The sequence below is a fragment of the Acinonyx jubatus genome, chromosome B4 (genome assembly GCF_027475565.1).
Source record: "Acinonyx jubatus isolate Ajub_Pintada_27869175 chromosome B4, VMU_Ajub_asm_v1.0, whole genome shotgun sequence".
Lineage (NCBI taxonomy): Eukaryota > Metazoa > Chordata > Mammalia > Carnivora > Felidae > Acinonyx > Acinonyx jubatus.
This window is the reverse complement of record NC_069387.1, coordinates 47024996-47038271: the sequence shown is the minus strand read 5'-3', so window position 1 is coordinate 47038271 and position 13276 is coordinate 47024996. Positions and strand designations below refer to the sequence as shown.

General features: G+C 35.3%; 1 protein-coding gene and 1 long non-coding RNA gene across 2 annotated transcripts in view; one reads left to right on the top strand and one right to left on the bottom strand.

Moving 5' to 3' along the window:
- The window catches only part of ATF7IP (activating transcription factor 7 interacting protein), a 122500-nt gene extending 121110 nt beyond the window's left edge, over positions 1-1390 (bottom strand). Inside the window, exon 1 of the mRNA XM_027035611.2 lies at positions 1251-1390. The gene's annotated coding sequence lies outside the window, so the exon portion shown is untranslated. The remainder of the gene's footprint in view (positions 1-1250) is intronic.
- Positions 1391-1420: 30 nt separating this feature from the next.
- On the top strand, positions 1421-13066 carry LOC113592980 (uncharacterized). The gene is made up of 3 exons (XR_003412977.2): positions 1421-1671; positions 2263-2334; positions 11228-13066. It is a non-coding gene; the product is annotated as an uncharacterized LOC113592980 (long non-coding RNA).
- The last annotated feature ends 210 nt before the right edge of the window (positions 13067-13276 follow it).

The following is a 13276-nucleotide window of genomic DNA, read 5'->3' as shown; positions in this document are numbered from 1 at the left end:
AAAAAATTTGCACAATGGTAGAATTATATCAGATTGTATAACACTTCTCCCAGCGGTGTTATATAAGATTCAAATATAGTGACACAACCATTGTAAACTAAAATAACCAGTAGCACACCTCTAACTACCTTCTTTAAGAAATGAAAATTAGGAACACACAATTTTAAGAAATCAAACACAACTGTATTTCATACACATATACAGGGCAGTTTCTTTAAAGAATCAACTAATTTTTTCATTAATGGTTGACTTTATTTCCTCATAAAGGCCTCAGTTTAGTGAGGAGTTCTTTGCAGAATTCTTTATGAGAAAAATTTACCAAGCAAGTTTTATTTCACATATCATAACAAACCAAAGGCTAAACAAATGACCTAATTTTAAAAGTCAGAGTCACAAAAATGATCAAACTGAAGCAGTGATGGACAAGTGATCACAGACTTTAAAAATCTAAAACCCAAATGCAAGTATGATCAGAAGCACACAAACTGGTAAAATTAAAACTTCATTAACTTAGAATCAAATATTAAAAAAATAAATAACCAAGGAGATTGAGATTTCTTTTTAAACAATAGTATATAGATTCTTCCAATGCCCCTTCCCCCTCATATCTCCAAAACTCAAATTCTCGTTTGTACACATTCCCTCCTAACAAAACTGGTAAAAATAGGGTTAAAATGTATTTGCAAATATTCAGTTCAATTAAATGTACTGCCCCTGAGACCACCACTAGGTGCTGATCTTTATCTCCCCAAATATAAACTTGAACCCAGCAATACCCTAAAAGTGAAATTATAATCAAGAACCACAAGTGACAATCATTTTTACAGAAAATTAAGTTCACAGCTTCTCAGAAAATCGGAGAAATATAAAAGAGTTTAGAGGGTCGGTATAGGAATGCAACACAAGAGAAACGTTTTCCTTGAAAAATGTGGCAGTTTGAGGACAAGAAAATGAAACTCCTCAAGAATGAGGAAAATTAAATCTAGAACCCAAATGGCGTCCAACAAGAACATTAGATCTTGAAAATGAATATTGCGCTTGCGCAGCCACCGCCCCGCCAGCTGCACAACTGCAGCTAGAGCCCGACCCCGCAAGATCACGTGCTCCCATGCAGCGCCCGCCCGCAGCTCCGCAACCGCGCAGGCGCACACACAACTCCCGCAGCCGCCATAATGCGGTCTTGACTCTTCATAAATACAATAGTAATTTAAGAAAATGTGGTTATAACAGCCCCTAGGAGTCACATATACCTTTCGGGGCGGGAGATGAGGGAGGGGGAACCAAGTTCCTTCCTACAGAGCCGTTCCGCGCAACCGTCCTCAACGCGGCCGCTTCAGTATCGCGCGCTTCAGTCGCCGCGCCGCCGCTGCCGCCGCCGCCACCTCCGCAGATTCAAAAACAAACCCGCTTCTGCCTTGCACGCGCCGGGGCCGTTATGCAAATTAATGTAGGCGGGGCTCTGTGGTCGTACTATTGGCCACGCCCACGGTGCTAACAGCCAATAGGCTCACGGCTCAGCCGTTCCCCATGCAAATCTCCTGGTTTTTTATTTGAATGAGGGAAATTGGCCACGCCTCCTGCCTTGGAAAGGAGAAGGAAGTCTGAGGTGGTGGCGCTGCGCCTTTTAGTTGCAGTGTGAAGTGTGTTTTGAGTGGAGCTTCGCTTTACCCAGTGAGTAGCACTTTGTGAGCGCCCTCTATGAGCCTCAGCAAAGAAGGAAGGAAATAGGTTGGTGAGAGTTAAAGAGCTGAGAGAAATATTTTCAAAAAAGCCTTAAGTATATTTGTTCATCATTTATATTAAAAATTCACAAAGTATACTTTAAACTGTAAGTAATGAGAGAATGGCGAAAACACATCTTTTCTTTCAGTTTTGTGCCAGAGCAAGCACTTCCAATCATACCCTTTCACCAGAAGTTGTATCCCTTATATTCAGTTTTATATTGGGAACCAATCGTTAATGAAGGCCATAGGATGTAGTGAAAAAAGTGCAACTCCTTTTGTTGGGAGATCTGGGCTCACGTCCAAGTACTCCTGCCTTCTTGCCTGTTTCTTGGAACACGTGTGTTAACACGGTTTTCTCATCTCTAAGATAGTGATAATGCCTGTGATTCAAGTCGGTTAAGAGAGGTCAATGACAGGATAAATCAATGTAAAGGTGTTTTGCCAAACAAGAAGAGCCTGACAAATAGATCATAAGGTTTTGTTAACTTGTTTTGAATGTAATTTTTTGCTTAAATTAATCTACTCATTTTTTATTTAGTAATCACTGTGGTCTAGCCCGGCCTCAAGAAATCTATACTAGAGGAAACAGAAGAGTAAACAGGAAATTTTTGTAAGTAATAAGAAATTAGTGGAGGGTGGTTAATACTTATTTTTATAATTTGGGTCTTTCAACTCAGTTGAAATACTGGGTGGCTTTTAGGAGAATCGCTTAATCCAGAGTTGGAAAATCAGTAATGCCTTCCTCGAAAAGGCAAATTGTAACATGAGAACTGATTTAGTAGATTTTCTGCCTAAAAGCTGATCTTTGTTACAAAGTAATGAGGGATCATTTAAAAGGTTCTAAGTCAGGAAATAACACATTTAGATTTGTGTGGCTTTATTGCTTAGCTTTGTAAAGTATGTAACACAGAGCATAGTACATGATTGTTCAAAAAGTTACGAATAGAGGCTCAATTATAATAAATTATGTATTATAATTTATTTAGTACATAGATGCTCAGTTATAAAATACTCAACTAATTATAAATATTAATATAGACATTAAAAGTTGCACTCTATAATAAGAAAAATGGGATTGGAATAATAAAGCCCATCAGGTTTCTTTTTGTATGTTTCCAATAAACAAATAAAAAAGAATCATGTTTATAATAATTCACTCGCAATTGTCTAGACTAATGGCAAAGGGGAAAATAATTCACCATTGACTCACTAATTGATTGATTTTAATAGATATGCTCATATTCTAGACTTGCTTCCCTAAGGCTCCAACTAGATGGTTTTATTGTATTTGAATTTCCCCAAATATATTCAACCACACATTATGTAGTCTCTTCAGACATTCCACCTGCTGGTTGATCTAACCAATCATTCATTGTTTCATTTAACAAATACAGTATTAATTATGTACTCACACACTATTCTAGCCACTAAGGATGCCCAGAGGAAATGACACTGCCTCTAATGGAGAAAGAAACGTATATACAGATAAACATTACGAAATAATTACTATCATGAAATTACACACTAAATATAAAAGAAATACAGAACAAGAGAACCTAAATCTTCCTCATAGAATATAGGAAAATTTCTTGCCTGTTTCCTGTAAGAAGTGTGACCTGATTAATAATGAAGAGCTTAAAGTAGCTGTCAGAATAATACAAAAGAAAAAGAATTCGAGTTAAGTAAAACAGAAATGCAAAATATTTCTCATTCCTTATGGCACTAGGCACTGGCCAGAGTGGAAGCAGACATGAAAACCTTCTACTGTGTCAGATGTTAATCATTTAGTTGTCAGATTGTGAAGAGGTCCAGGGCTTATTTAACTGGGGACTGAGGCAGACTGGATGGTAGGAGGAGTATTCAGAGGTAGGACAGCTACTTACCAATCAGTACTAAAGGATTTCCATATTTTGTCAACCATTTGGCTTTATACAAACAGACTGAATATTCTTCTAGAAAAAAAAAATGCAGGAGTAAAGCAAAATCACAGAATTTCTCAGAGAAAAAAATTCCAAAAAACAAAAAAACCTAAAATAATAAACATAAATAAATGAATTTCAGTGGTAGCAATTGAGCACCAATTGAATAGAGAAAATAGAACTTTTGAAAAACAGCATAAACTCGAAAAAGGAATAGATAAAAAGGGAAACTGAAGTTTTGAAGTATATAAAATGAGACAGCGTAATGTAACAATTACGAAAAATGGCCTTTGAAAGCATACTACCTGAACTGGAATCTTGTCTCTACTTTTTTTTTTCTTTTAATGTTTATTTATTTATTTTGAGAGAGAGAGAGACAGAGAGGGAACAGTGGAGGGAGAGAAGGAGACAGAAAATCCCAAGTAGGCTCCGCACTGTCGGCACGAAGCCCGAACTGGATCTTCCCTGAGGAAAGAGATTCTTTTTGTTGACTTGATGCAGTAAAAAACTATGTTGAAGAAGTCAATATTAAAAGTTACTAAATTGGCCTATAGAATGTTGGGTAGCCTGAGAATGGGCTTCAGCCATGTAGCCATCTAGCCATGTAGCCTTGTAGCCATAAGGAAATAAATTCTATAAATAAACCAAATGATCTTGGAAGCAGATTCTTCACCAACCAAGCATTTGGATTAAAATACATCCCAGATAATACCTTGATTGTAGCCTTGTGAGACTATGAGCAAAGGAATGTAAGTCATACCCAAAATTCTGACCCACAGAAACCAAGATAATAGATGTATAATTTTTTAAGTTACTAAATTTGTAGTAATTTGTTACCTGGCAATAGAAAACTAATACAGGAAGCCATCAAGAGGTATCTAAACCATTTTCCAAGGTACATATGTGACCTAAGTGAATGAAATGGGTTCTATTAGAAGATATTTAACTGGCACTTAATAAAAAGGATAGAACCAGTACTATAATTATACCTCGGCAAGAGGAGCCAATCTTCTGGTCCCCATATCTTAGAGGCCCCTATATGTCATAAACACACATGCACACATTTGCAAGAACGGAAGGATGCCTTTGTCACTCAGAATCTGGCACTCAGCACTACCGTAATGGTAACTATGACCTTAAAACATCTGCCCTCCTAATATTACTCATGGTCTCAGGGGAATGCTTCTCCATATTTTTTGCTCTGTGTCCTCAAAACAAATGGCAGTTGTCAGAATACAATGAAGGTCAGAAGGTTGAGACATACACACAACCAGAGTATGTAAAGATTTGAGCAGCAAAATAAATTTAAAAAATTAATTTTTCCTTCCTCTCTGTTAGTACATATTCAATAGATTTTTGCTTAATAGTCATTTGCCAATAGTGTCAAGCCTCCATTTTCTTGCTTTTTTTTTCATGTTCCAGTTTGTGGTTCTGTGGGCACTCAGAACTTATTGCAGTACTCCCAGCATTTGTACTTAGCTCCTGGAAAACTTTTTGAAATATCAAATAATCCATATTAATCTTATAATGCATACCACACATGTAGATGTTGATGTAATATAAATGAAACATGATATTCACTGTTAAATTAGCAACTAAATTACATTGAGTTCTAGAACTATAAATGATTTCATTTTAATAAGTATATTTCAATTCTGAAAAACCAATGGGTCAAAGATGAAATCAAAAGACAAAAAAATAACTTGAGACAAACAAAAATGGAAATACAGTATGCCAAAATTTATGTGATGTGGCAAAAGCAGCTCTAAGAGGAAAGTTCATAGCAATAAATGTCTACATCAAGAAACAAGTAAAATCTCAAACAACCTAACTTTATACCTCAAGAAACTCAAAACAGTTGAATAAATAAAGCCCAAAATTAAAAGAAGGAAGGAAATAGCAAAGGTCAGAGTGGAAATAAGTGAAATAGAGATTGAAAACACAATAGAAAAGATCAATGAAACCAAAAACTGGTTTTGAGAAGATAGACAAAATTGACAAACCTTTATCTAGACTCACTAAGAAAAAAAGAAAGGACTCAGATAATGTCAGAAATGAAAGAGGAGATGTTACAACTGACACCACAGAAATACAAAGTATCACAAGACACCACTATGAACAATTATACACCAAGATGTTGGAACACCTAGAAGAAATGGATAAATTCCTAGAAATATACAATCTATCAAGAATGAAGCATGAGGAAATAGAAAATCTGAACACTCTGATTACTAGTAAGGAGAATTAGTAATCAAAAACCATCTGACAACAAAAGCCCAGAACCACATAGCTTTACTAATGAATTCTACCAAACACCTACAGATGAATCAATATCAATCAATATCAAAATCTTCCAAAAAATAGGAGGGAACACTTCCAGACTCATTTTATAAGGCTAGCATTACCTTGATAACAAAACCAGAGAAAGACACCCCAAGAAAAGAAAATTAATGGGCCAATATCCCTAATGAACATAGATGCAAAAGTCTCAGCAAAATAGGGGTGCCTGGGGGGCATAGTCAGTTGAGCGTCTGACTGTTGATCTCGGCCCAGGTCATGATCTCACGGTTCGTGAGTTTGAGCCCCGCATCAGGCTCTGTGCTGATGGTGCAGAGCCTGCTTGGGATTTTGTCTCTCCATCTCTCTGCCCCTTCCCTACTTGTGCTCTCTCTCTCTCTCTCAAAATAAATAAATAAACTTAATAAAAATAATTTTTTAAGTCTCAACAAAATATTAGCAAACCAAATTCAACAATACATTAAAAATAACATAAACCATGATCAAGTGAAATTTATTCCTGGGATGCAAGGATGGTTCAATACCTGTAAGTCAATCAATGTAATATACCACATTAGAATGGATAAAAATCATATGATCATCTCAATAGAGGCAGAAAAAGCATTTGACAAATTCAACATCCATATATGATTAAAAAAAGAAACTCTCAGCAAAGTATGTATAGAGAAAATTTACCTCACCATAATAAAGGCCATATATGACAATCTACAGTTAACATTATCCTTAGAAGTGAACAGCAAAAAGCTTTTCTTTAAGATTGGGAACAAGGCAAAGATGCCCAGTCTTGCCACTTTTATTCAACGTAGTATTAGAAGTCCTAGCCATAACAATAAGGTAAGAAAAAGAAATAAAGTCATCCAGATCAAGAAAGAAATAAAACTGTCACTATTTGCAGATGACATAATATTATATACAGGAAACCCTGAAGACTCCTCCAAAAAACTGTTAGAATAAATGAATTCAGTAAAGTTGCAGGATAAAAAATCAATATGGAAAAATATGCTTCATTTCTATGCACTAATAACAAACTATTATAATGAGAAATTTTAAAAGAATCTTATTTACAATTCCATCAAAAAGAATAAAATACCTACGAATAAATTTAACCAAGGGTGTGAGAGATTTTACACTGAAAACTGTAAGACATTGATGAAAAAATAGAAGATACAAATAAATGGAAAATATTCCATGTTCATGAATTAGAAAACTTGATATCGTTAAAATGTCCAGACAACCCAAAGAAATCTATAAATAACTAGCTATCAAAATCCAATGGCACTTTTCATAGAAATACAACAAAAATCCTAAAATTTGTGTAGAACCATCAAAAAACCCAAATAGCCAAAACTATCTTGAGAAAGAAGAACAAAGCTGGAGGCATCATGCTCCCTGATTCCAAACTATAGTACAAAACTATAATAATCAAAACAATGTGGTATTGACATAAAAACAGACACATAGATCAATGGAACAGAATAGAGAGCCCAGAAATACACCCACGCATGTATGGCCAACAAATCTGTAACAAAGGAGCCAAAAATACACAATGAGGAAAGGACAGTCTCTTCAATAAATAGTGCTGGGAAATCTGGACAACTGCATGCAACAGAATAATATGTACCATTCTTATACCATACACAAAAATTAACTCAAAATGGATTAAAGACTTGAATGTGACACCTAAAACCACGAAACTACTAGAATGAAACATAAGCAGTAAGTTTCTTGATATCTGTCTTAGCGATGACTTTTTGGACAGGAAATTTCACACTCTTACAGGATTTTCCTCCAGGAATTCAACCAGGCTTTCACAAGGAAGAGTGGGGAGAATCCTGAGAAAGATTCCTTCACTGTGCTGGGTGTGAGAGGGGAACAACAGACACTGCTGAAACCCATCTTTTCTATTTCTTCTATGGAACAAAAAACACTTAAATTGAGGTGAAAAGGGCACCAAAAACTGTAGGCAAAAAGAATGCTCTACACTTGGAGGAGGAGCAGGAAGAAATGCTATGTCTATTAATTACATTTTTAGGAGAGATAGAAACACTTATGATGTCCATACCCCAAAATCTAAGTTTACAGTGCCTACTTACAGCTATTACTTAATCTGAACATCATAGAATACCCTCCTTCCTTACCCACCACCTCAGGCTAAAATGATTTGATTTTTAAATTTTTTTTTCAACGTTTTTATTTATTTTTGGGACAGAGAGAGACAGAGCATGAACGGGGGAGGGGCAGAGAGAGAGGGAGACACAGAATCGGAAACAGGCTCCATGCTCCGAGCCATCAGCCCAGAGCCTGACGCGGGGCTCGAACTCACGGACCGCGAGATCGTGACCTGGCTGAAGTCAGACGCTTAACCGACTGCGCCACCCAGGCGCCCCTGATTTTTAAAATAATAGTACAATATGACTAGGACAGATACAAGAGACAGATTCTCCCTGGAGAGCAGTGCAAAGGAAGACCCATATGATCAAAATAAAAAAACACAGTAATGGAAATGAACAATGTTTAGATGAGCTCATCAGTAGACTCAACACAAGTAAGCAAGGAATCAGAAAATTTGAAGATAGGTCAATAAAAATCACCCAAACTGAAATGTAAAAAGAAAAGAAGAATACATAAAAGGAAAAAACAGGACAGACTATCCAAGAGATGTGAGACAACATCAAATGACCTGATACATGTATAATTAGAATCTCAGAGGAGAAGAAAGAAAAGGCAGAATATATGAATAAGTAATAGCCAAAATTTTTCTAGAATGACTGACAAACAGTTAAGTCACAGAGCCAGGAAGCTCAGAGAACACCAAGTATAATAAATACCAAAACCCCACTCTTTAAGACATATTATATTCAGACAGTAGCAAACCAAAGACAAAAATCTTAAAAGTATCCAGAGAAAAGGAAACATTACCTATAAAGAGACAAGGCTTAGAATTATAACACATGTCTCACCAAAAAAGTATGTAAACAAGAAGACAAAGTGACATCTTTCAAGTGCTGAAAGAAGAAAACTCAACCCATAATTCAATGTCAGCAAAAGTATCCTTAAAAATGAAGATGAAATAGGGGTGCCTGGCTGGCTCAGTCAGTGGAGCATGAGACTCTTGATCTGGAGTTGTGAGTTTGAGCCCTGTATTGGGTGTAGAGATTACTTTAAAATTTTTTTTAAATTATTTTTAAAATGATGAAATAAAAATATTCTCAGACAAATCAAAACTGAAGGAATCCATTGCCAGTAAAACTACAAGCAATGTTAAAGAATATTCTTAAAGGAGAAAAAATATTATATACATCAGAAACATAGATCAAAATAAAGGAATGAAGAGTGTCAATAATAGAATAAATGAAGATAAAATAAAATGTTTTAATTGCTGTAAAAGATAATTTAGTGTTTTAAAGCAAAAAGCCATTCTACCATTCCATTAGGACAGTTATTTTTAGATGATGAGGACATGGTAAGACTAGTGAATTTTATGAGATAAGCATATCACCACACTTCATTTACTGTTAAATGAATTTTTTGGTGGGAAAAAATATATTCCAAAAGAATTTTGGAATATTATACATTCCAAAGAATTTTGGAATATTATGAGTAAAGCATTCTATAAATCTTCCGGTTGTGGTGGTTTGAGCTGAAGCATCATGGGCAGGAAAAGGAAATATGCTTCCAAAGTAAGTCTCTTCCAGTGAGAATGAAGTGTACCCTTCGAGTGATGGAATTGATCTAATGTAATCAACCTGCTACCAAAGTTGACTTATCCTCCATGGAATGGTCCTAAATCAAGGGTTCATTTTTGGTGTGTACTATTCTAGCTTTATTTCATTGCAGTGGTTTTAGTCAGTGAAGATAATGTTGCTAAGTCCATGCATAACTTCCATTCCTGCCCACATGACCACTTTTGCTTCTGTGTAGTTGGTGCTCCTGTGGGTCCAAATCAAGTATTTGTTTCTCATCATCAAGTCTGGCAGATAGGAGGACAAGGTGGAGGTGAAGTAAAGGAGAATAAGGACAATCTAGAGCTTGCCAAGCTCTTTGTTCATCACCACATCTGACTAGGATGGCCCTCAGAGTAATGGCCAATGCTTTACTTCAGCCTTGTGAAATACATTCAAATCATAAAAAAGAGAGCTGTATTTTAAAATATTTTGGTAGGATGTTTGAGTAATACACAAGATAAAGAAAAATCCTACGAGTTTTAGTTGGTTATTGGGTTAAGAGAGTGCATATGCCATGGGTGGATATTTAGTGGATAGGTGAAGGATGGAGATACAACATGGTATATTTGAAGAAGCAAAAATCACATTGACATCAGACTTCTCCTCTGTTATATTAAATACCAACTACTTAATGAAGCAATATCGTCAGAGTTTTGAGGGATAAAGGATGTGACATTAGAATCTATGTTTAAATTGTCTTTCATGTAGAAAAGTAACAAATTTATTCCTAGATACTCAAAGGTTTGGAAAATATATGACTTATCTACCCTTAAAGAAATGCTACTATTAGCTTTAGACGTACTTACCTAAGAGATTAACCAAAATTAATACTCCAGAATTAGGAAGTTTAGGTGTTAATTTAAAAGACTTATTTAAAAGAATTGTTGGGGGCTCCTGGGTGGCTCAGTTGGTTAAGCATCTGACTCTCAATTTCACCTCAGGCCATGATCTCACAGTTCATGAGTTTGAGCCCTGCATTGGGCTCTGTGCTGACAGTGTGGAGCCTGCTTGGGATCCCTCTCCTTCTCTCTCTGCCCTTCCCCTGCTCTCTCTCTCTCTCCCTCTCTTTCTTTCTCTCTCTCTCTCAAAATAAATAAATAAACTTAAAAAAAAAATAAATAAAAGAATTTTTGATAGACCTGAGTCCCAATGAGAATTATAAGAATAGTAATTCAAGAAGCCACATCAAATTGACATTACCACACTAATCAACTTGCAAGAATGCAAAAGTAGAGATGCCTCCTTACCACTGGAATTTAGACAAATTTTAAAAACAAACAGTCTCATTATGAATATGATTTTCCTTTAGGATTTGGCAGAAAATGTTTCTTGATAGTAACTTCACCCTCAATCAAAGTATATACTTAATTTCAGATTTTCAATTAAATAATGAAACAATTATAACCTATATAGTCCCAGAACAACTTCATAAGAAAATACATTAAAATAATGATGTTGCTTTATTAAAATGACAGTATTTTGATTGATTTTTGTCTCTTTTTATTTGGAATTATTTTTTAGGTTGTCTTTAATAAACAGATTATAAATTTGTTAATTGCAGGACTTCTGCTTCCAAGTGAGATGTGGTTGGTCTCACAATGCCTGATCTCAAAGTCCTGCTAGAGGAATAGGTATGTTATACACACAGCAGAGAACTCCAAATATCACCCTCAAGAAGTTTGAAACCTGAGGTGAACTAAAAGTGACATTGAAATCCAAATCCAACAGAGCATAATGCCTGATTGGCTCAGATTCATTGTCTCTTATTCCAACTTCCTAACAGTGGAAAAGATATGCACTCCCTGGGACAAAATCTTTCAGTTCCCATAAGCTTTTGGATATACAATGCTCAACATACAATAAAAAAAAAAATACAATACATACAAATATGAAGAAAAATGTAACTTGCAATCAAGAGAAAATACAGCCATTAGAAGCAGACCCACAGAGTGACCCAGATGTTGGAATCAGCAGACAAGGACTTTTAAATTAGTATTATGAATGTGTTAAGGAAAGCTCAGGAAAAGATATATGAAACAGATGAAAATATATAGAACTTAAACAATAAAGCTGTATCTGTAAAAAAGAGCAAATAGGACTGGGTCAGTTGGTAGAGTATTTGACTCTTGATTTCAGGGTTATGAGTTTAAGCCCCGTTGGGCATAGAGCTCACTAAAATAATAATAATAATGATAATAATAATAAAATAATAAAAAAGAGCAAATAGATATTCTGGACTTGAGAGATACAATAGCCAAAATTAAGAATTCATTGTATAGGTTTAACAGCTAACTGGACATAGGAAAAAGGATCAGTAAATTTGAAGAAAAGTCAATATATATTATCCAAACTGAAGCACAGGGAAAAGAACAAGAAAAAGGAGATGGGAAGGTGCGAGGCATAGAGAGCCATTGAGAGAATTTTGGAAACTTCTTTGCCATTTTCTCTTCAAATGTTTCTTCTGCCACATACTCTTTCTCCGCTCCTTCTGGAACACCATTAGGATGCATGTAAGACTTTTTCACTGACTAACATTTCTTTCATTCTCTTTTTTTGTATTTTTCATTTCTCTTATGCTGTTTTCTGTAGTTTCTCTGTTCCCCCAGGAATAGTTTTCTAGATAAATTCTGGAATATCAACTTCTTGCTTTGTATCCAGAAATAGAAAATTCCCTCAGCACAAAAGCATCAATAGAGGATCATTATCTACAGTAAAATACTCTATCATGTTCTTTAGATGTTGCAAAATACCTAAGATAAGAACAATAGAAAGCTGTTTTAAGCAGAAGAGTGATAAGATCAGATGTACAGTTTAATATTAATATTACTATTTGTAACACCTAATGAAATAATAAATTCAGGGATAATAATCACTGGCTGCTAAACCCATTAGCTCAGTTGTTCCCCAACTTCTTGCTTTCAGGAATGCTTCACATTTTCAAAATTATTGAGGATGAAGAGATTTTCTGTAAGGGGCTTATACCTCTGAATATCATATTAGAAATTAAAACTGAGAAGAATTTAGAACAAAAATGTCATATAACCTCTGAAAATTTCTGCTATACACTTGTGAAAAAATGTAAATAATATCTATTACTATTTTGAAGTCTTTTTGGCCTTGCAGACTCTCTGGAAGAATTTCGGAGATTCCCAGGGGTCATGTTTGAAAGCTATGGCATTAGCTTGGGAAACTTGATGATGAATGGGTTAGGCTAACAACATACCTGAACTCAAAATAAATCTTGTCCACACAAAAAGAAAGTCAATTATTTGATTCATGATGCAATACAATATGAAGTATGCAACAACATCTCTTGAAATGTTCTTGCCAAAGGAAAATGAACTTCAATCTAGTCAAATCTCTACATTTAACAAGTTACAGGAAATACAAGGAATAAAAGAACATGTCTGCAATTAGCAAAACCCATAATAAAAATCATAATGCAAGATAAATAAAACGGCTTTTTTAAATTTTTTTTTAATTTTTTTTTAACATTTATTTTTGAGACAGAGAGAGAGAGCATGAACAGGGGAGGGTCAGAGAAAGAGGGAGACACAGAATCCGAAATGGGCTCCAGGCTCTGAGCTGTCAGCACAGAGCCCAACGCGGG